Below are 20596 nucleotides of genomic sequence, written 5' to 3' on the forward strand. Positions count from 1 at the left end.
CACATAAAAAAGCAAAGATTATTTTCTATCTTCAGGTGACTGTTTTTGGACACAGGTATATAATTCTTCATTTGGTAATTCATAATCTTTAATCATATTTTCCTTCAAGAAGGAACTATTTCATATATTCAAAAAATATTTTTAAGTATAAGGATTAATTTGAAACATAGTAACATGAGGTGTGCTTTGATGTCATGGGTCCTGTCCTTTGGATCAATCCTTTCTAAGTTTTTAGAACTTTGTTTGGTTCATGGAACAAACTATTTGCTTGACAAACTTGTGTGACGGGCTCTGAACAATTTCTTTAATTGTGGGCAGCAGACACAGGACTCCATAAAAGCTAAACCAACAAGGTGAAATAAAAGCTTTTAGATTTAAATAAGTTGAATTACCTCTATAAAGGATATTAGGGAGACCAGCTCTTCTATCAGTTTGTGATAAACTATCAGCAAGTGTTTAGTTGACAGACACAAGAAAAGCCTAAAACAGTTTTAGTTGTATGGGAAAGTTCAGATCAAGACAGAAGATTGGCTGCCTTTTTTGTTTATTTGGGTCCTAGTCAGGACCCACCTGACAGTGTCAGCCCTGCGGACTGCACGTTAGGAAGGATATGACATTTTAACAGAAGAACTGGGAGGGTGGGGTTTGGAAGAGCTAAGACTTTTAATTTGGAAAAAAGTGAAATAAATATGGTAACTGCTTTCTAATGTTTAAAATGCTGTACTCGCAAGCATGAGCAGCCTTAAAATTTGCCTTTGTCTTGAGCAGTACTGCTCAGAGTAGAATCCCTGGACCGGCACTGGCCTCTCCTGGGAGCTCAGAAATGTTGCAGGTTTCGTTCCAGATCTACTGAATCAAACCTTGGGAATGGGCCTCACAATCTGTGTTGTTTTGTCCATTCAGGTGGTTCTGGCCCACACCTAAGTTTGAGAAACTAGAGAATGTAGACTTTGGGTCAATGGCTGTCGGTCATTTTAGTTCCATATGAAGAACTGTCCGGCAGCAGTTACAGTGATACAGGAAATGAGAGCTCTTTACAAACAGGAAGTGTTCAGGTGGGGAACTGACAGAGAGTGAAATGCTTCCTATATGCCAGGCATTGGACTGGGACCTTACATGTGTTATTTCATTATAGCCTCACAACTCCATGAGGTAGGTATTGTCTCTGTTCTATAAAATGAGAAACAGGTTCAAAGAAATGAAGTATAATTTATACAATAAAGCATACCCATTTTAAGTTTGCAGTTTGATTTTTGACATATATTCAGTGCAACCACCACCCCAATCAAGATAACAGTTCCCATTACCCTAAAAGGTTCCTTCCTTATCCCTTGGAAGCCCGTCCACCCCAATCCTGGCCCAAGTGATTGCTGATCTGTTCGCTGTCATTTAGATTTGCTTGTTCAAGAGCTAGTCAAACACTGTAGTCAATTTGTGTAAGGCTCCATTCTCAGAAGTCACATCCTCCAGTCTTCATTACCTGCTTTTGAGAGGGGCGCCTTCTGTTAGCTGTTATTCCTGAGGCCATCTCAGACCTTTTCTGGGTTCCCTGTGCCACACTTCATGCTCCCTCTTGTGGTGGAATTCTTAAGGCTTAAGCCTTCTCTGAATCCTGTAACGACAGGCCAAGTGCTGACAGTGTCTCTTGTTTCCCAAAGGTGGCACTAAAGCTCAAGTTTGTGGTCTCACCCCGGCCTGGCCTGACCTTGGCGAGTTCAGTGCGGGCTCACTGGCTGTCCTCCAAGGCTCCCTCCGCTGCCCTCATGGGGAGCACGCACAGGCAGCGGGCCATGGGGTGGGGAGGTGTGTAGGTGAGGTGTGCAGTGCTGGGGGCGCCCACAAGCCAGCTGGGGTGTCCACACGTGAAGGCTCCCAGCAGCCCAGGTGGAGGATCTTGATGGAATCTGCAACATGGTTAGGGTCTGAGTCCCTTGTATTCCTCCAGCAGTTATCTGCTGCCTGCCTACTTCCTGCCCCGGCTCCCTTCCCAACTGTGGAGCTTCTGATTCTGTGCTCTGGGTGAGGCAAAGAAAAACGCCTCTTTGGCAGCAGCATGTACAGTCGAGGAAGCCGGGTGCTCGCTCACAAGCGCTCCCTTTGCCCTTTGGGTTAATTATGGTGAAGTGAGATCTCTTTTGGCCCCAAACTGCGTGGACTTTGGGGGAGGGGTAACATGGGTAAAGCCAGACTGCTCCTCTGCCCACTTCAGTGCGTCTGAAGCTGCATTTGCCCCAGTGGAGTGCTGAACGCCTCCTGAAACCTGGACTTCCACCAAGTCTCCTTTGTAAGTGATCATCTTAAATTGTTCTCCAGGGGCTCCCAGACTGTGGCAGAGAGGCACAGGGGCCAGTTTACCAGCCACAGCAGGGCCAACAGTTGGGACTGAGGTCTGCCTATTAGCACAGTGCATGGTTGGGTGACACCCCCCCAACCCCCCAGACTCCTTGGCTTACGTGTGGATCCCAGGGCTTCCTCACAGGCACTTCTTTCCGTGGACGGATTTGCTGATGTGTTGTGTGCAGGGAAGGGGGACGGGGCTAGGACAAAACTGACAGCGTCTTTAACTGCCTTGGTGCTGATAACTGCTCGCCTCTCATTTTGTTTTTATGATGTTAATGTTGTTCCTAAGATTAGAAGTTACGCAATATACATCCCAACAGAAACTCTTGCTGGGGTTTTTCTTAAGTGCTGTTCTATACTCCGAGTATATCAGAACTAAGTAACGGGAATTTGAATGATATTTCCTAGTTACAGCACTCCAAATCACAAAACATTACTTAAAAAGTAAAAAATCAACTCTTGGCAGTGATTTTCCCTGTACCTAGTACTCAAGAAAAATATAATTGCTTCATGTTTTTCAAATTGATGAACTAAATTTCACTAGCGATTCACCCCTCGTTTCTTTCCTGTTTACAATTCCTGTGGAAATCGGGAACATTATCATGCGGTGTTCTTTTATCAGTTTGATCAGATTTTTTTTCAAGACATAAAAAAAATGACTTCCAGTAGCTTTACAAAAATAGTGGCCACCATGAACCTTAGCTCCTGTCTAAACTGCAGCCTAATGCTGGTTATAAACAGTACATGGTACCTGTGTGGGTTAGTACCTTCTGTGTCTGTTGCAGATCTTTTGATTAGCGATTGCCTGCAAGTTAGTTTCTCATTAAAACAGCAGCGTAAGAAACTTCAGCAACTTCCTGAAGAGCAGCTTTGCGAAATAATTGGCAGTGGTAGGCCTGTAAAGAACTTGACACAGCCTTTCCAGAATAACATTACCTACCTCTATGTGGGGCACTGGGCTAGGCTCTTTACATGCATTCTTTCATTAAACTCTCCTAACAATGTTTGAGCTAGGCATTATTGTCCTGTTCTGCCCATGCAAAAACGATCCAGGCAGTTGAACATATGCTCCACTCTAATAAATTCACAGCCACCAATACTGCCCAATGAGCCCGTTCTTTGATGAAGTCTCCACAATGCCTCTTTCAAAACTTTAGAACAGATAATCTTACTTCCTTAGCAGGCAGCTACCAAACCAAATATGTGTGCATCCTATAGTACTTGATGTTAATATTCACTGTATTCATCTTATTCTCCAGATATAAAAGAAGCTGCTCATTGCCATTTTAAGTCTGATCTTTCCATACGTGTGTTGGATTTCATCAATTTTACCCTCTCCCTAAAATACAATGTCTTTTGTCCTTTACCTTGTATTTTCAATCTTTCAAAATGATCCTTGCTTGGTTTTCCTAATATCACATTATTAGAGTTTCCAAAATACAGAAAAGTGGGACAAAATTGACAATGAGCATTTTTACCAATGTTTTACAGTGAACATTTAATCAGCTGTTTTATCACATGTCTTTCCATTCTCCATTCTTCAGTTCAGTTATGTTTGCTACCTTTCAAAGTAAGATATAGACATCAGTACGTTTTCTCCCAAGCCTGTTAGCATATATATTGTTAGCCAGTTTAATAAGGGAAGGAAAGAACTTAACAGGTTTACGGAAACAAAAGGATGGAGGAAAGTTTATTAGATGAAATGATTGTTTACTTAGAAAACCACAATTCCTTTAACAAATAAGTGAATTTAGTAAGATCAGAAGATAGAAGTTAATATACAGAAAACAACATATATAGTAGCAGTAAACTACGGGTGAAAAAAGGTAAAATAGTTTATAATACATCAAAAATCCTAAAATACTAAGTAATGCATTTAATAAACAATGTTTAAGACCTAAGTACTGGAAGTAAGTCATTAAGAGGAATTAACACCTACATAAATGGAATGATATACGTTGGATTTGAAGACTCAAGATATCAATTCTCTCCAAAGTGATCTGTGATTTATGTTACAATTACCATGTTATAGCTTAAAAGCCCCATAGTATATTATTTTTGCTTTAAACAGTTGAACAGTCGCAAATACTTTATGAGAAATTAAAAAGAAAAACAGATTTTAATGTTTACTCAACCTTTTCTGAAGCTCTTGATTCCATTCCGAATATCCAGGGTTCAATCTTGCTTTCCACTGAGCCTGAAGAACTTTCTGCAGCATTTCTAATAATGTAGTTCTAATGCAGATTCTCTTAATGTGTACTTTGTCTAAATTTTTTGAAGGATATCTTCATTAGATGTGGCATTCTAGATGGACATTTCTTAGCACTTTAAAGTTGTTGCTCTGCTGTTTTCTCGTTATTATTTTGGCAGCTTGTAACAAAACACAGATTTATCATATAGTTCTGGAAGTCAGAAGTCCAAAGTGGATTTCACTGGGTCAAAAACAAGGCAGGGCTGTGTTCGTTCTAGAAGTTCTGGGGGAGACTCATTTGCTTGCCTTTCTAGCAATTAGAGGCTGTTTGAACTGCTTAATTCATGGCCCCTTCATCTTCAATGCCAGCCATATAATGTCTTCAGATTTCACTCTTGACTCTGCTTTCATCCTCACATCTCTGATTTCCCACCCCCCAGCTTTATTGAGATATAATTGATAGACAACATTTGTGTGACTGTAAGGGGCTCAACATGACAACTGGACACACATACACATGGCAAAATTATTCTTGCAATAAGGTTAACACATCCACCACCTCACAAAACTGTAGTGAGAACATTTAAGATCTATTCTCAGCAACTTTCAAGTATATTATAAGATATTGCTAACTAGGGTCACCATGCTGTATATTAGATCCCCAGACATACTCATGACTGGAAGTTTGTACCCTTTGACCATTATTTTTGATGAGACGTCCATGGCGGTACACGTCCTTGTTCTCGTATATGTAATTTCAGTTTCCTTTGCCCACTTCCAAGATTTTTCTCTTTTAAAAACATTTTGTTACTATTTTTAATTGTGGTAAAATACTTAAAAATTTCCATCTTAGCCATTTTTTACTTTTCAGGTCAGTAGCATTAAAGTACATTCACACTGTTGGGCTGGTATCCAACTCCAAAACCTTTTTCATCTTGAACACAGGGATTCTGTACCCATTAAGCAACTCTGTTTTCTCTTCTTCCCAGCCCCTGGCCACCACTGTTCTACTTGGTCTCCATGAATCTGACTGCTCTAGGGACCTCGTATGAGTGTGTCTGTCCTTCTGTGACTGGCTTGTTTCCCTTGGCATAGTGTCCTCAGTTAAGGTTTTTCCTGACATTGGTTTTTGGTCGTTTAAGTATCTTATGCCTGATGTCCTTTTCCTAGTTACCATCCTGCTTGGGTTCATTGAGCTGCATCTGTAAATGTACATCTTGCACCAAATTTTGGATATTTTCCGCCATTATTTTATGAAATAGTGTTTTCCACCTCATTCTCCTGCCAGGCCTCCAGTTACACATATATTTGACATTTTGCTGTTGTCTCACAGACCCCTGTGTTTTTATTGGCTTAAACATTTTTGTCAGTTTTTCTGATGGAACTACAGGGATTTCTTGTGGTTCTGTCTAATTGTCTTTATTCAATGACCCATTAGTAACTGTGTTTCATCCTTACGTCTCCTCCTCTTCTCCACTTCTGCATCCTGAGACTACTAGGTGAGGAGTTTAAAGATGACACATATGCTGATGATTCCTATCTTGACACATTATGTGTGTTTTCTAATACAACGTCCAGCCACTTTAATTTTAGTTCATCCAAAAACAAATTCACCAGCTTTTCTGTTACACCAGTTGCTTGTCTCAGTTTCTTCCTGTGGTAGCTCACCACTTTTGTCCTAGGTAAAAACTTTGGAGTATGAAACTCAGGTATAAAGCTTTGGAGTAAGTTGACCTCTCCCTCTATTTTGACATAATCAGTTATGAAGTTCTGGTCATTTTCCCTCCTACTTGAGTTGTTTTCATCCCCCCCTGCCTCCACCAGTTGGGGATATAGTTACACCTGCCATCAAGTGAGCAGTAACAATGTGGACTCATGGTTACGCTCAGATGGGACAACAGGTTTTTAAAAAGCATGGATATAATGCAAAACATAGTTCATGTGTTAAAAATCTGGGTCTCCATCCTCAGCATATATGTTCTAGCAACTCATTTTGGTGCAAGAAAGAGCTATGGAGAAATATAGGTATTTAGATTCAGACCACTAAGTGCAATTTCTTTCCATTATTTCAGAAAGACATTTATTGAGCCCCTACTATTTGCCGTAGTTTAATTATGTTTTTAAGATGCTGGGGAGATAGCAGGACAAAATAACATCACCTTCCCTTGTGATGCTTAGATCATACCAGAAAGATATGAATGCTGATAGATAAAATGGTGTGCTTCGGGATATGCTGTGGATGTGGAGAATTGGTTTGTTGTTTTACATGGGATGATCAGGAAAGCCTCGTTATTAAGGGAACTAATCTGGAATAAGAGTATACCAGGAAAAATAAGCAGTACATTAAAAACCCGAGGCAGGAAGAAAAATGCCAGTGGTGTAGGTTGGGGAAATGGGAAAATGGGAAGGGATGATGTCAGACATATATTGGACTGTTATGGAGTGGGATAAATCACGTAGGGCCCTGGTGTGCTGGTAAATGTTTAATGGCTCAGTCCCTCAATGAGGGGAGACAGGATGATAATAAAAGTCCGTGATTTGCAGCATTTGCCAATTTCTCTTATGTAAATACTCCCACCATCACCAATTTCAAGCCACCAACATGAAATCAAACAGCTCTCAAAAATTCCTGGAAATTTAATAGTTCCTCTGAGCTGGTATAAGTAATCCAGCACACCACTGATGCAGGATCTCAAAGGCCATAATACAGTTGTGGGGTTTTTTTTTGGTGAGAAAGGAAGCCATCGGAGGGTTTTAGATGATGGGGTCAGAGTAATATTTTAACAGAATCATTCTAGTTCTGATGTTGAGTGTTAAATAGTATTCCTGTACCATTCAGCTACAAGCGCGTGGCTCAAAGAGTATTTTCCTTGGTTTACATGGCGGTGTTGGCTTATATGGTTTTATTTTTATTTTTATAGTTGCCAAAATTTAAAAATAGAGATATCCCATAAAAATGAATTTCTCAATTTTCTTAGAAAATCAGAAAATTGGCATTTCTTCCTGGCATTCATCTGGTAGAGCTGAGGTGGCCCTCTTCTTTTGAGCATGCGTTCTCCATTTTGGCAGTTTACTACTCCCATTATATCCCTGAAGTTGAATTTTAAGCTATCAGCCTGTGCAGTTTTTTGTGTTCGTATTAAATTTGTGGAGGTGGAGCAAAATGAACACTTTCTTATAACCACTTCTCTTATTAAAAGTGATGGCAAAATGATAGGTGAGAGAGGGCTATATAATTCAAGAAAAATTGAGTGGCATATTTCTTTGCAGATGTGAAGAATGTCTCTGTATAATAAAACTGCTCTGTTTTGAAGGAACATAACTTAATACATCATTATGAAACAAACTATTGTAGGAACTGTGACTAGATAGGGAAAAAGGAATTTTTTTTTAAATTGATGTACTGACAAAACATCAAAATTTTGGTAAGGTTTTTATTTTAAATTGGATAAAATAAATTATGTTCGTATAAAATTAATTATACACTAAGTGAAAAATGGTCAGGATTGTAAAAATTATTTACAAATGCCAATTTCATAAATGAGTGACCATGATATAAATTAAAAACAAACATTAGCAAAAGCATATCTAGACAGAAATATTGTTTTGAACTTATAGTTGATTTACAGGACAAATTTGTATCATATTTATGATTTCTGTTGAAGATGATTAAAACACAGGTATTTAAAATATATCCTTACAGTAAGTCATATTTAATTGTAATCATGAGAATTTTAATGAAACCAGAGACTCTGAAAACATGTTGCCCGTGAGAGACACAACACAAGAAATTTATTTACATATTTGGAAAGCAGTCTTGATAATTTTAAGATACACTGATCAAAATTAGCAAGTGTGATTAAGACAGTTCTGCAAAATAATTAAAAATTTTTTCTCTGCAAAATAAATCCACTTTCAAGGATATAAATCTTAGGTCTCCGCATTGCCTCATTTAGCCTGACTTAAGTAAAAACAAGCCAAAACCCTTCATTGAATGAGAAATTAACACTGTAAACTAGATCCACTCTTAAGGGTTGAACTGTGAATAGTATAATACTTTGTTGATAAGCTGAGTACATATACAGGTGTCTATTGTCTTTAACACAGCGATCAGGTAAAAATTATTTTTAAACTGTTGAAGGATGTCAGCTTTTTTTATCATCTAGGGGAAAATCTATTTCCCTACCTCCTGCTTGGCAACGATTGGATCCTTTAGTTGATAATACAACAAATCTAAGCAGTGAATATTTTTGTGTAAGGCCATTCTTAAACCATTAAACTTACATTTGCTTCAATGCACTTATTCCCAATAAGTTGAATATTTGGGAAATTATTTGGCAGGGAATAATTGGGCCTACAATCTTTTGGGAAATCTATTTCTAGAAAGCTAAATAGTAGAACTAATTATGAATACATTCTTAATTTGTGGAGTTGACAACTGAATTCTGGAATTGATTCTCTGATACCAAATTTTATGAAAATGAATTAACATTGATATGATGCAACATTGATATTTCACAAATGGGATTTACTAAGCTGCAGTGCACTATGGTACTGAAAACTAAATATGAGAATACTACACTATCAGAACTGCACAAATATCTTGAGAAAAGTTACTCCCAATATGAAAACAGGTAAGCAGAGATTTTAACTGTGTTTGCAAGTTTTGTTAGCTGGGAATATTTCTTCCCAGTTCCCCATATTTCCTTTCTGTGGAGTGGACTCTACTCGTGAAACCCTGGGCCCTTCTTCATCCTTTATTCACCTAGCTCTTAGAGAGATGAAGTGTTTTGTTTGTCAACTTTGAGGATAATAAGTGAACCTGCATGCCTTAGCCCCAACTTCCTACCTGTTGGGAATGAGCCTGTGTGTTCCAAATTGTAAATCTTAACTAGTCATGTTTCTTACCTCTGGGGAGGCCTACCCAGGTCTCCATCCCACCAAACCACCCCCACCCTGACGCCTGCCCGCCTCTGTCAGTAGCAGGTGGTATCTGGGCCTCCCACTTTTCTGTTTTGTCCTACCTCTCAACTTGTTCTAGGTGTGGAATAAGGGTGCTACTTATTAGGGAGGGGCTCTCAAAGATCCCATCAATTGTTTTTTTCATCAAGAACTTTGAGAAATAAAAAGAAAAGAAAATTTTAGGGGAGAAAATCTTGGGAGAAGTTACTTGTGCATCCGAGATCCACCTGCATGAGTCTTGGACTTTAGGGAAGACATGTTTTGACCTTATTGGTTTACAGAAGCTTATTTTAGGCCAAGCATGCTTTTAGACCTTTGTACTTGACTTTGAAGTTCTGTAACCTGGGAAAGAAGCTCGAGCTGTCATGGAGTATTTTGAGCTTGGGAGTGACTGCAACTTGTGGTTTAGGAAATTTATATGAGAAAATAAGACACAACCTTTTAGCTGTCATGGAGGCTTTAGCTCAATGCACAAGCATAGCTTTTCCTCAGTTGAGACAGTTTCACTGTAGAGAAGAGTTTTAGAAGCATTTTAGACATGGGTGGTTAGAAGAATATTTCTCACTCTTAAACTGGACAGCTGAGTTCTGCATTGATAAGAGAGGACTGGACATGCCCTAGCTTTATGCAGTTAGCACCAAGCCTAAGGAGGCGACCTAGATTGGGTATTCAGGTCTATTCCTCTTTCAGGACCAAGGAAGGCACTGTGGCAGGACTGACTAACTTGGATTTCATGTGGCATTTTCACTGCCTTTTATGACTCACTGTCCCATCGTAAAATCTCAAAAAGGCTCTGGCTCTGTTGATTGAAGTTCTAGCCCTGACTTTGATTTCTGAGACCCAAACTGCGGCTTCACCATAAACTTGTGTTAGGCTCATTGAACAAATAAAGGTTGTGATCCCTTGTTAGAAAGAAATGCCATTCCCTTGAAATGGAAAATCAGCTGAATGACATTATTACAAGCCAGAAGGCTTAGAAGGAAACAGAAATGCTCTCTGCCTGGAACTGTTGGTCTCTAACAATCCTATTTGCTTAGGAAACAAGGGGAACTAGAGTGGTTTGAAAAGGGTGCCAGTTTTACTATCAAACCCAGGAGTAATAGGAGATTAAGAAAATAAACGCAGGCCAATAAAACTGGACAAAGAGATTTTTCATTTAAGAAAGAGTAAAAGGGAAAGACATCTTGAAGATGAGGTTAGCAGTATACAAGGGGAATAAAAAGTTCTAACTGCTCTTAGGAGAGATATTTTTGTTACTAGTTAGGAAGTGGTGACTGGGACCCAAACAAATCTAACAGAGCAAGTTTGAGGGATTTCCTTCAAGGAAGGCCAAGTCACTGCACAAGGACTTTCGGAAGCCACAGGTCCAACCTCAGAGCAGTTGGAGAACCATTCCGTAAAGATCGCGATGGCTCTTCCAAGTGGTTACAAAAGATCTGGGCAGAAATGAGAGAGGAAATGTGTGTGAAATATTCAAAGCCTTTTTATACGTGAGTTTCTAGGGGACAACCACTGTGAATGGGAAAACCGGGCACTGCCTTTGCCTGAGGGAACCGAATGGCCTCAGTTAGTACATCTAGGAGATGAGGGTCCAGAAAGAAAGAAGGAAGATGTGAGAGTTGGAGATCAAGTCCAGGCTTTGGGTATGGGGCTGGTGAAGAATATCTTCCATGGGAGACTGTTCCTCTCCTGGAGAGTAAGGTAGACAAAATTTGAACAATGAGCCCACAACTCATTGGTTTCTTCTCTAATATTTTTATTAATCCAGAGTGGTTATGAAAGTAACCGACTGGGCCAGAAAGTAAAGATCAACAGAAGGGAGGGAGGCGCTCAGTTCCAGCAAGCAGCATGAGCTCCTGTGTAGGTTAGAGAAGGAAAGGGGTCACTTGAAGGAGTGGATTAAATTAAGAAACTCAAATAGACCTCCTGAAAGGAGTCAGAAAGTAGTAGAGGGAAAGTCACTATCAGAGTTATGTCCCTGAATTCAGAAAAAGAGCAGAAAAAAAGTTACTCAGATGTTGGGACATTTGAACTGGCTTCCCTTGGGGCACAAGTTTCAGAATAATCAAAATCAGGGCAGGAATCTGTTGAGGGTGTGATTGTTCAGCTAAAACAAATTGGGAACGAAGGAGAACTCTTTCCTAGGGGCAGGTTTCACAGCCCAAGCAATCCCAGAGCTGGAGGAAGTGAGACAGGACCCAAAATTCCTGTTTCTGACAAATGATGCAATTGTGTCACCAGACAGAGTCTGTCTTCAGGCAGCATTAGGGGCCCAAGAAAATGGGAAAATGGGTTGAAGAAGTCCTGGTTACACCGGTGAGGAAAAAACGCACCTAGACTGAGCACCGGTGGAGTTCCCCGCACTGCAGTTGTCTTAAGTTTACAAGGAGTGAGAAATACCTCAAATGACACTCCTTGTGAGGCCACAGGAAGCATAGATTTTTTTTTCTCACCGAAATGTAAAGAAATGTAAGTGAACATTTTAATTGTGTGGTTTCAAAATAACTTCTTGTTGGGAGAATTTCCTGGTTTGGCTTAAGTGAGCAGGTTATCCAGACAATTGGGTCTTAAATAACAGAATTCCTGCTGTGACTTGAGTCCAAGAATGTTTTCCTTTTCTCTCAGGTATCACTGGCTTACTTTTGGAGTCTTGGTGGCGCTGGCTCTGGGAATGTAATTTTGCCTGCACTAATTGATCTAAGGGCAGGAAATGGCTTCCTAAAGTAGGTGGATCTGGGAAAGGGCTGTGAAAATCCGGCATTCTATTTCTCCCTTTAATTCTGTTAGTGTTTGTTTCACACAATTAGGTGCTCCTATGTTGGGTGCCTAGGTATTTATAATGGTTATATCCTCTTGTGGGACCGACCCCTTTATCATTGTGTAATGTCTTAACTTTGTTTCTTGTTACTTTCTTTGTTTTGAAGTCTATTTTGTTTGATACAAGTATGGCAACTCTTGCTTTTTCCTCCCTATTAGTTGCATGAAATATCTTTTTCCATCCCTTGACTTTTAGTCTGTGTGTGTCTTTGGGTTTGAAGTGAGTCTCTTGTAGGCAGCACATAGCCGGGTCTTGTTTTATTAATCCATTTTGTAACTCTTTGTCTTTTGAATGGTGCATTCAGTCCATTTACATATAGGGTGATTGTTGATAGATACGTACTTTTTGCCATTGCAGGCTTTAGATTCATGGTTACCAAAGGTTCAAGGGCAGCTTCTTTACTGTCTAACAGTCTACGTTAACTCACTTATTATGCTATTTCAAACACAATCTGAAGGTTCTTTTTTTTCTTCCCCTCCATTCTTGATATATTAGGTGTCATATTTTGTTCTCTTTCTGTATCCCTTGACTGACTTTGTAGGTGTAAGATAAATTCTAGCCGAAATAAGCAGGCAAAGAGAGGCATCAAAGGGCCAGGTAATTTATTTAAATACCCCCGGGTGATGTTCTCACGGCCTGGGTACTACAGGCTGGGGAAGTCACACCCGGTTTGGGAGGGGGGCTTATAAGGGATTAGGAGAGGGAGGAGTAGGGAAGCTATCCTAAGGGGTGTTGAGAGGTATGATTGGCTAAAGGTGACATAATAGTCAACTAGAAACTTTTTTCCTTCCAAGAGGGAGGAGGCTGACATCCGGGTCTTAGTTGGCACATCAGGGTGGAATTCAGGGAGAGCTGTCCTCTTTCCATATACGGCACGGACTTTGGGGTCTGGTCTGTTCTCCCCCTATGGCATCTCTCTGTTCTGTTTGCATGTCCTTGTTTTTCCTTTCTCCAGCCTAACAGTAGGTATTTGGTTTAATTTTGCATTTGCTTAGTAATTAATTGATCTACTTCCTTTACTGTGGTTATATTTTCTCTGGTGACAGCTATTTAGTCTTAGGAGCACCTCTGTCTATAGCAGTCCCTCCAAAATACACTGTAGAGATAGTTTGTGGGGGGTAAATTCCCTCAACTTCTGCTTATCTGGGAATTGTTTAATCCCTGCTTCAAATTTAAATGATAATCTTGCCAGGTAGAGTATTCTTGGTTCGAGGCCCCCCCCCCCCGTTTCATGGCATTAAATACATCATGCCACTCCCTTCTGGCCTGTAAGGTTTCTGCTGAGAAGTCTTATGATAGCCTGATGGATTTTCCTTTGTATGTGATCTTTTCTCTCTCTCTTGCTGCTTTTAATGCTCTGTCGTTGTCCTTGATCTTTGCCATTTTAATTATTATATGTCTTGGTGTTGTCTTCCTTGGGTCCCTTGTGTTGGGAGATCTGTGCACTTCCAAGGCCTGAGAGACTATTTCCTTACCCAGATTGGGGAATTTTTCAGCGATTATTTCCTTAAAAAGAATTTCTATCCCCTTTTCTCTCTTCTTCTTCTTTTGGTACCCCTATAATGCAAATATTGTTCCATTTGGATTGGTCCCACAGTTCTTTTAATATTCTTTCACTCCTAGAGATCCTTTTTTCTCTCTGTGCCTCAGCTTCTTTGTATTCCTGTTCTCTAATATTTATTTCACTTACTGTCTCCTCTACCTCATCTAATCTGCTTTTAAATCCCTCTGTTTGTATGTTTCATTTCAGATACTGTATTTTTCAAAGCTCCTATCTCTTGAAGTCTTCCCTGAGATTGTGAATATTTTTCTGTAGCTTTGTGAGCATGTTTATGATTTTTATTTTGAAATCTTTATCAGGAAGACTGGTGCTTTTAGTTTCACTTAGCCCTCTTTCTGGTGCTTGAGGGATTTTGGTTTGCACTAGATTCTTTTGCCTTTTCATATTACCAATGATTACTGTGGAATAATAACTGTGTAGGCGGCACCCTCTAGTGCCCAGGAGCTCCACCCTCTGGAGCTGCCCAGCACCTGGAGATATGACAGGGGTCACAGGCAAGCAGTGTCAGTGTCTGCTTGGAGGAAAGAGCTCTTTCCTACTTCCCACCTACAAACACAGTATAGATGCTCAGATGTTGGATGCATGCTTGGCAATGTGTGGCCACATGACCTTTCTCTCTGACCCCTGAGACTTTGGATAAGCTGTTTTCATTCTGTTGGGTGCTCTCCCCTTTTTTTATGTGTACTAATTCGTTGGGATTCTGTGTCACTGTTGCATTGCCTTCAAGGATATAGTGCCTGCCTCATTGCCAGGGCCAGTGGGCCAAGCATGAAAGGAGGAGCCTCTGATTATGCAGAAGTATTTGGGTGTACAAAAATGCAATAATTTTTCTCCATCTGATAGTGCCTGCCCTTGTAACTGCAGTAGGCAGAGCTGCCCTTCGGCTTGCCTGGTGCAATGGCAGGGACAGCAGGTTTGCAAACCGGTGCTGGTCAGATTGAAGGAGTGGTAGGCTGCATATTGCAGTGGGGAGCCTTGGTGCCGAGTTGCCAGCCAGGGGGATGGAGTGTGTGAAGTTCCTGAAAGTTCTCAACCTACTGGGCCGAGTATGCCAGGACGACTTTGTCCACCTGTCCTTTCTCCTGAGCAGCAAGCTCTGTGTAATCCTTGCCCCTTTAGCAATGCTCTTGCTGTTGGGAAGTCTTTCAAAGTGCTCACCTTTCTTTTGTCCTGGAGTGGCTGGTTGTGGGTACCTGTTCTCCACAAGTGGCTGGAATCTCAGTCTCTCCAAGTATTCTGCCTGTCTTTGCTTTCCAACCCCTCTAATCTCCAGAACACCATGTAATATGGGTTCATATTCCTGGAGTAGATCTCCAGGGGTGAGTATTTAGCACTGTTTGGCTTCTACTCCCTCCCTGCTCTGTTTCTCTTCCTCCTGCCAGTTAGAATAAAAAATTCTTACTCTACTAATAAGATGTTTTTGAATTTTGCACTTTGAACTTCAACACACAGCACAAAAGAGTTTGATTTTAGACTAGTTACCTTGGATTTTTATGTCTTTAACTTCAACATGTAAAGGAATTTAATCTTTGGGCTGTAATTTCTTAGAATTTAGTAATAGAAGGGAAATTGTATTCAGTTTTGAAACATCTCTTTGTAGGCATTTTATTATTGAAGTATCTTTAAGATTCATTCAATCCCTTCAGAATTTCTATTGTGCTACATTGAACAGCATGCCGGGACATAATTTTGTATAGAAAATAGAATACATCTTCATCTTTTGGTGTGGAGTGGCCTCAAAGTTGATTTGTTGAGTGTGTTCTGACCTGTTACAGATTCTTTTGGAGACAGCACTTAAGCTGCCTTCCAAAGGACCTAGGAGGAAACCCAAAGGGCACAGATTGATGTAGCATGTGGTCTCATGAGGGTGGAGCCGAGTTCTGAGGCCGACAGCCACAACTCTTGCTGACCAAAGGCTTCATGCTTAAGCCCAGTGTTAAGAGAATGAAAGACTGGGGGATGTTGGAAGGGTTCACCCAACTCCTGACGCTTTGTTCTTATGAATGGAGCTCACCTAGTTGTAACTGTGCGTTCCTCTGCTCTGCTCATCACTCTGTGTGTGAGGAGTTTCTTAGCCTGTGAATCCATGTAAGAGGAATAGCGGGGTGCTCAGCTCTGCTGCCATTTTCCTCTTTTGGAAATGAAAATGCATTCTCTTCTGTTGTTCTGCAAAGTTCTGCCCTGTTCCAGTGCTGCTGTGCCCAGCTGAGTGAGTCTGTCCAGTCCTGGAGTTAGGTGTTAGTGGGTCCCAACAGTAAGTCAAGTCCCCCAGTTTGACCTCTGTCTGATGTAAAGGTGATATTTTGGCTTCATCTTTTATCTTTTGATCCATGATGTAATTAATCCTTGGCTCTCTACGCTTGTTAAAACCTAGGTTGATTACTTTTTTAGAGTCCTTAATTTTCTAATTTCCAATGCAAGTCAATTCAACCAAAGTTTTTCAGCACCTGCGCTATGTTACTGCAGTGGGCATTTGGCAGCACAGAAATAAATAGCATCACATTAGATGGCAAGTATTTATTTACATGCTTAAACAGAATATTAGAAAAATACATACACCATAAAGATAGCATAAAGGAGGAAGTGATCAGACAGCCCCGTGGTTTGGGTGTAGGCTGCTCTCATGAAGAAGGTAATTTTTGAACAAAATGTTTAAGCAGGGAAAGCATGTTTTTGACAGAACAGTACATAAACACATGGGGATATGATTTGCATGTTGTATCAGGATACTGAAAACAGTTGATAATTCTAAGCATAATTTCTATGTTAAGAAATTAGGATGGAAGGATAGAAGAGACTGGATCATGACCATTCAGGAAGCTTAGACTTGGATATTACCTTATCAAAGAGAAGGAGACTCTCAAAAGTCTTAATCCAGAGAGTGATATGAGTAGGTTAATAAAAGGAGGCAGTTGGACCAAATGACTTCTACATTTCTATTTAGCCATACAGTTCTTTGATTTTTGTCTTGGACCTTTGCTATAGATTTAGAATATTTCTCAGCTATCCTAAATCAGCTCTTGACCAAAGTACATTAGGATTAAGTTTGGCTATATATATGACATCCCTAAAAAATAACAAAAAGTGATTAAACATGAGAGAAGTTTATTTCTCTCATGTAAAAGCAGTTTGGGGAGCTAGTATGGTAACTTTACATCAGTAACCAGGATCCTTCCCACTCTTTTTTCTACAAACCCTAAAATATGAATTTTGTCCTCACGTTTCAGGCAGCTGGAGATGCAGACATCACACTCACATTTGAGGATGGCAGCAGAAATAATGAAATGTTTAAGAAGATTTCCTACAGGTACCTCCTATACTTTTACTTGTTTCTCAATGGCCAAAATTTATTTTTGTGGTCACATCTGAGGTTAACATATGACTACTGAATAAAATTCCTTTTTTAAAAAAAAAATCAGAGAAAAACTTGAAAATGACTATTGGAGCAGATAGTTATTTATCCTTTTCCAGTCATGGAAAAATGAATTATCTATTTACCTACTTAAGTAGAAAGAAAAGTGGTAGGCTACTAAATATAGAGAATTTCTTACAGAATTAATTTTTGCAATTCTAGCTCTTAGTTCTACCTTTCTTTTTAAATTATAGCAACACAACAACCCTTGAATTTGAAACTCTGCTTGTAACAAACACAGTATAGATGCTCAGATGTTGGATGCATGCTTGGCAATGTGTGGCCACATGACCTTTCTCTCTGACCCCTGAGACTTTGGATAAGCTGTTTTCATTCTGTTGGGTGCTCTCCCCTTTTTTATGTGTACTAATTCGTTGGGATTCTGTGTCACTGTTGCATTGCCTTCAAGGATAGGTTAGGATCTCTCCCTTGTCATAATGGCCATAGTACTTTAGTATAATAACTTCCTTGTCAGCCTTCCTTGTTGGGGGTCAGTGAAGGCAGAGAGCAGCTACATCTGTTTTGTTCCCCATTCTAACCTTCATGTTTAGTAAAATACCTAGAAAATAATAGGTGCTCAATAAATTTGTTGAAGTAGTAAATGGTCATAAGTGTAAATGAACTCAGCTGAAAGGGTGTTCAAGTTCATATTGTTACAAAGCCGTTAGTGGTAAAGTGTGGTATTGATTATGCAGAAGTGGCAAATTTGGGTGTACAAAAATGCAATAATTTTTCTCCATCTGATATGAACATTGACACTGAGCCCCTCATTCTATTTGGAGATTTAATCTTAGCCAATTCAGGGTAGACTCTGTCAAATGGAGGTTTTCTCAATAAATTTAGAATTCCTCCTTCTGAGATTGTGTCTCAGTTGGAAGGAAGTTTCAGGCCATGGAGCCATGGAGAAGAGAACTTGCAACTAGGCTATTCACCGCCCAGGCCAGTGCCTGGTGAGATGCGTTATTCTGACTGATCCCTGGGCTCCAGGTCTTTTTCACTGTGGCATGTGCTGGTGAATCTGGGTTCCCATTGGTCTCCAGTTGCTGTACCCCATTGGCACACACTTCAGCCACTGTGATGTCCCAACCCAGGGAATGTGATGAGTGTGTGGCCTCTCTTTTAGTGACCCCATGCCTCCCAGAGGGGCACAGGTAAAATTCCACACTGTGCCCATATTCCACACCGGGGCCCCAGGAAACTGTGGAGCTTTCTCAGACTCCTCTGTATATACACCTCATGCCACCATCTCTATCCACTGCTACCTTGCTATGGTGAGGTGGGGACCTCTTTAAGGCTCACCTCTTGCCTAATCTCTGGTCAAAAAGTGGGCCACTGGTCTCTGCATTCAGAGCCCCAAACCTGTCTGTGATTCTTTGCCCCTCACCTGCCCCCAAGAGTTCTGGCCACAGTGGTGATGGTCAGAGGGCAAGATCTCTTCCGAGACCCACACCGTCTAAATCCATGGTTCTCCTTTTCTATCTCAGATGTCTGTCTTCCTTATAGGTTTTTATCCCTTCTAAGCTGCTTTGGTTAATTTCATATATTTTGTGTATAATATAAATGCCACAAATACACTAAAAATTCAGGCTTTTGAGACTATGAGCTTGTTTTTTCTTTGTTTATATTTTTGTTTTTAGATTCCACATATGAGATCATGTAATATTAAAAAACATATGGCTACTTAAAAAATATATCTACTTCTCGATATACATATTTTGATACATATAATCCTGTCTTAAACCTCTGAGTGTTCTGGTCTGATCTCTTGCAACTGGCGATGTAAGCAAAGCATACCAGTTAAAGGTTGTATATTAATTTCAAGACTTGTTAGAGCAATGATAATAAACTTGATTTTAATGTGGCAGTGAATTAGTGCTAGTAAAGTGATCCTTTTTTAACAAGCATATGAATTGCTGCTGATTGCAAGATGGTTTTGGAATGAAAAGACATGATATTTTTACGTTTGAAATAACACATAGAATCATGGCAATTCATTGTTATGGGCACAGTTGGTCTTGTAAGGACCATACAACTGCACTTGGAAGCCCCCAAAATGGGTTTTCACTCACCGGTTTCTCACCAACTCCAACTGTGCCATAAAAGGATAACAACCAATTACAGTGGGTGACCTTGGCAGTGAAATTAACCCTGAAGATGTAAGTTGTTTTTACGAGTAGTAGAAATGCCTATTCTAGAGATGCTAAAAAACATTAAATTTTACTTTAGGTGGAGAAAGGTGCCTGCGGACGTATGCGTCTTGCTATTTCATATGCTACCATGTGGAAAGATGCTCCACGGGGTTATTGGGGAAGAGCTATCACACAGTGTTATAGATTTTTTCAGTTCTGCACATCTCTGCTTTGGACGTTTCAAGATGAAGTGTTTGTCCTTTCAATTTATCAGGAACGCCGTTCACTTCCAGTTGGCTGGGTCACTCAGGTCTCCGTTCAGTCAGCACTTTCCCCCGTTGTTTGGCTGATTTCCATTACTGAGGAATTAGGTCTGGTAATTAAATCCAACCTCAGCAAAGTTTCTTTCAGGCAGTTTATTTAGGTTCTATGCAAAATAGAATCCCTTAGGGATGCAGAATTAACACGTTCTGAAGTATAATTGCAATGAAAAATGTCTAACAGTCATTTTGAAAGAAGAGCTTAGAGACTTCCCTTGACTTGACCCAGCTTCAATGTCTTTATGCAACTTTTCCATTTATAACTCTCATTCTTTATAATTAGATGTGTTCCTATATTTTCTGCTTGTTTTCTACATCCTAGGATGCTTTTCTCAATAATTTTAAGTAAATTGGTATGTCTCCCACTGATCCCAACACACATTCACATGAAAACACTTAAAAAAATGAGACAATATTTAAAAAAACTAAATACTTTAAAATAACACTTAAAAGGTTAAAAGATGTATATGCAAATATATAATACATAATACATATTTATGTATTTCTAACATTCTGTATTTTGATAAATCTACTTCTCGATATACATATTTTGATAGATATAATCCTGTCTTAAATCTCTTGAGTATTTTGGTCTGATCTCTTCTTGCAACTGGTAATTTAAATGTCCTGAAATTGTGTAGGAAGTAGGAAAATCAGGAACCAAAAATATAATGAGGGTTGCTGTTTTGAAGTCACCTAAAAGGTCATCTTATTTAGTCCATCCTCAAGTTTCCCACTGAACAATTTCATCATAGAATGGAATTTACAAATTGCCAACCAATGCTGTCAGATTCTATTATTTATAATAAATTCTCACTCGAGTTTTCAAAAAACATTGTGAAAATGACTTCCTGGAGGTCCTT

The 20596-nt window shown here is 39.8% G+C and overlaps 1 long non-coding RNA gene across 2 annotated transcripts in view; it reads left to right on the top strand.

The window, feature by feature from the left end:
* The first annotated feature begins 259 nt into the window (after nucleotides 1–259).
* LOC118971325 (uncharacterized) overlaps nucleotides 260–20596 on the top strand; it is an 86209-nt gene continuing 65872 nt past the window's right edge. For both annotated transcript variants that reach the window (XR_012128009.1, XR_005059730.2), the window contains exons 1-2: nucleotides 260–2284; nucleotides 17100–17179. This is a non-coding gene — a long non-coding RNA (uncharacterized lncRNA). The remainder of the gene's footprint in view (nucleotides 2285–17099; nucleotides 17180–20596) is intronic.

Source organism: Manis javanica, chromosome 1 (genome assembly GCF_040802235.1).
Source record: "Manis javanica isolate MJ-LG chromosome 1, MJ_LKY, whole genome shotgun sequence".
Lineage (NCBI taxonomy): Eukaryota > Metazoa > Chordata > Mammalia > Pholidota > Manidae > Manis > Manis javanica.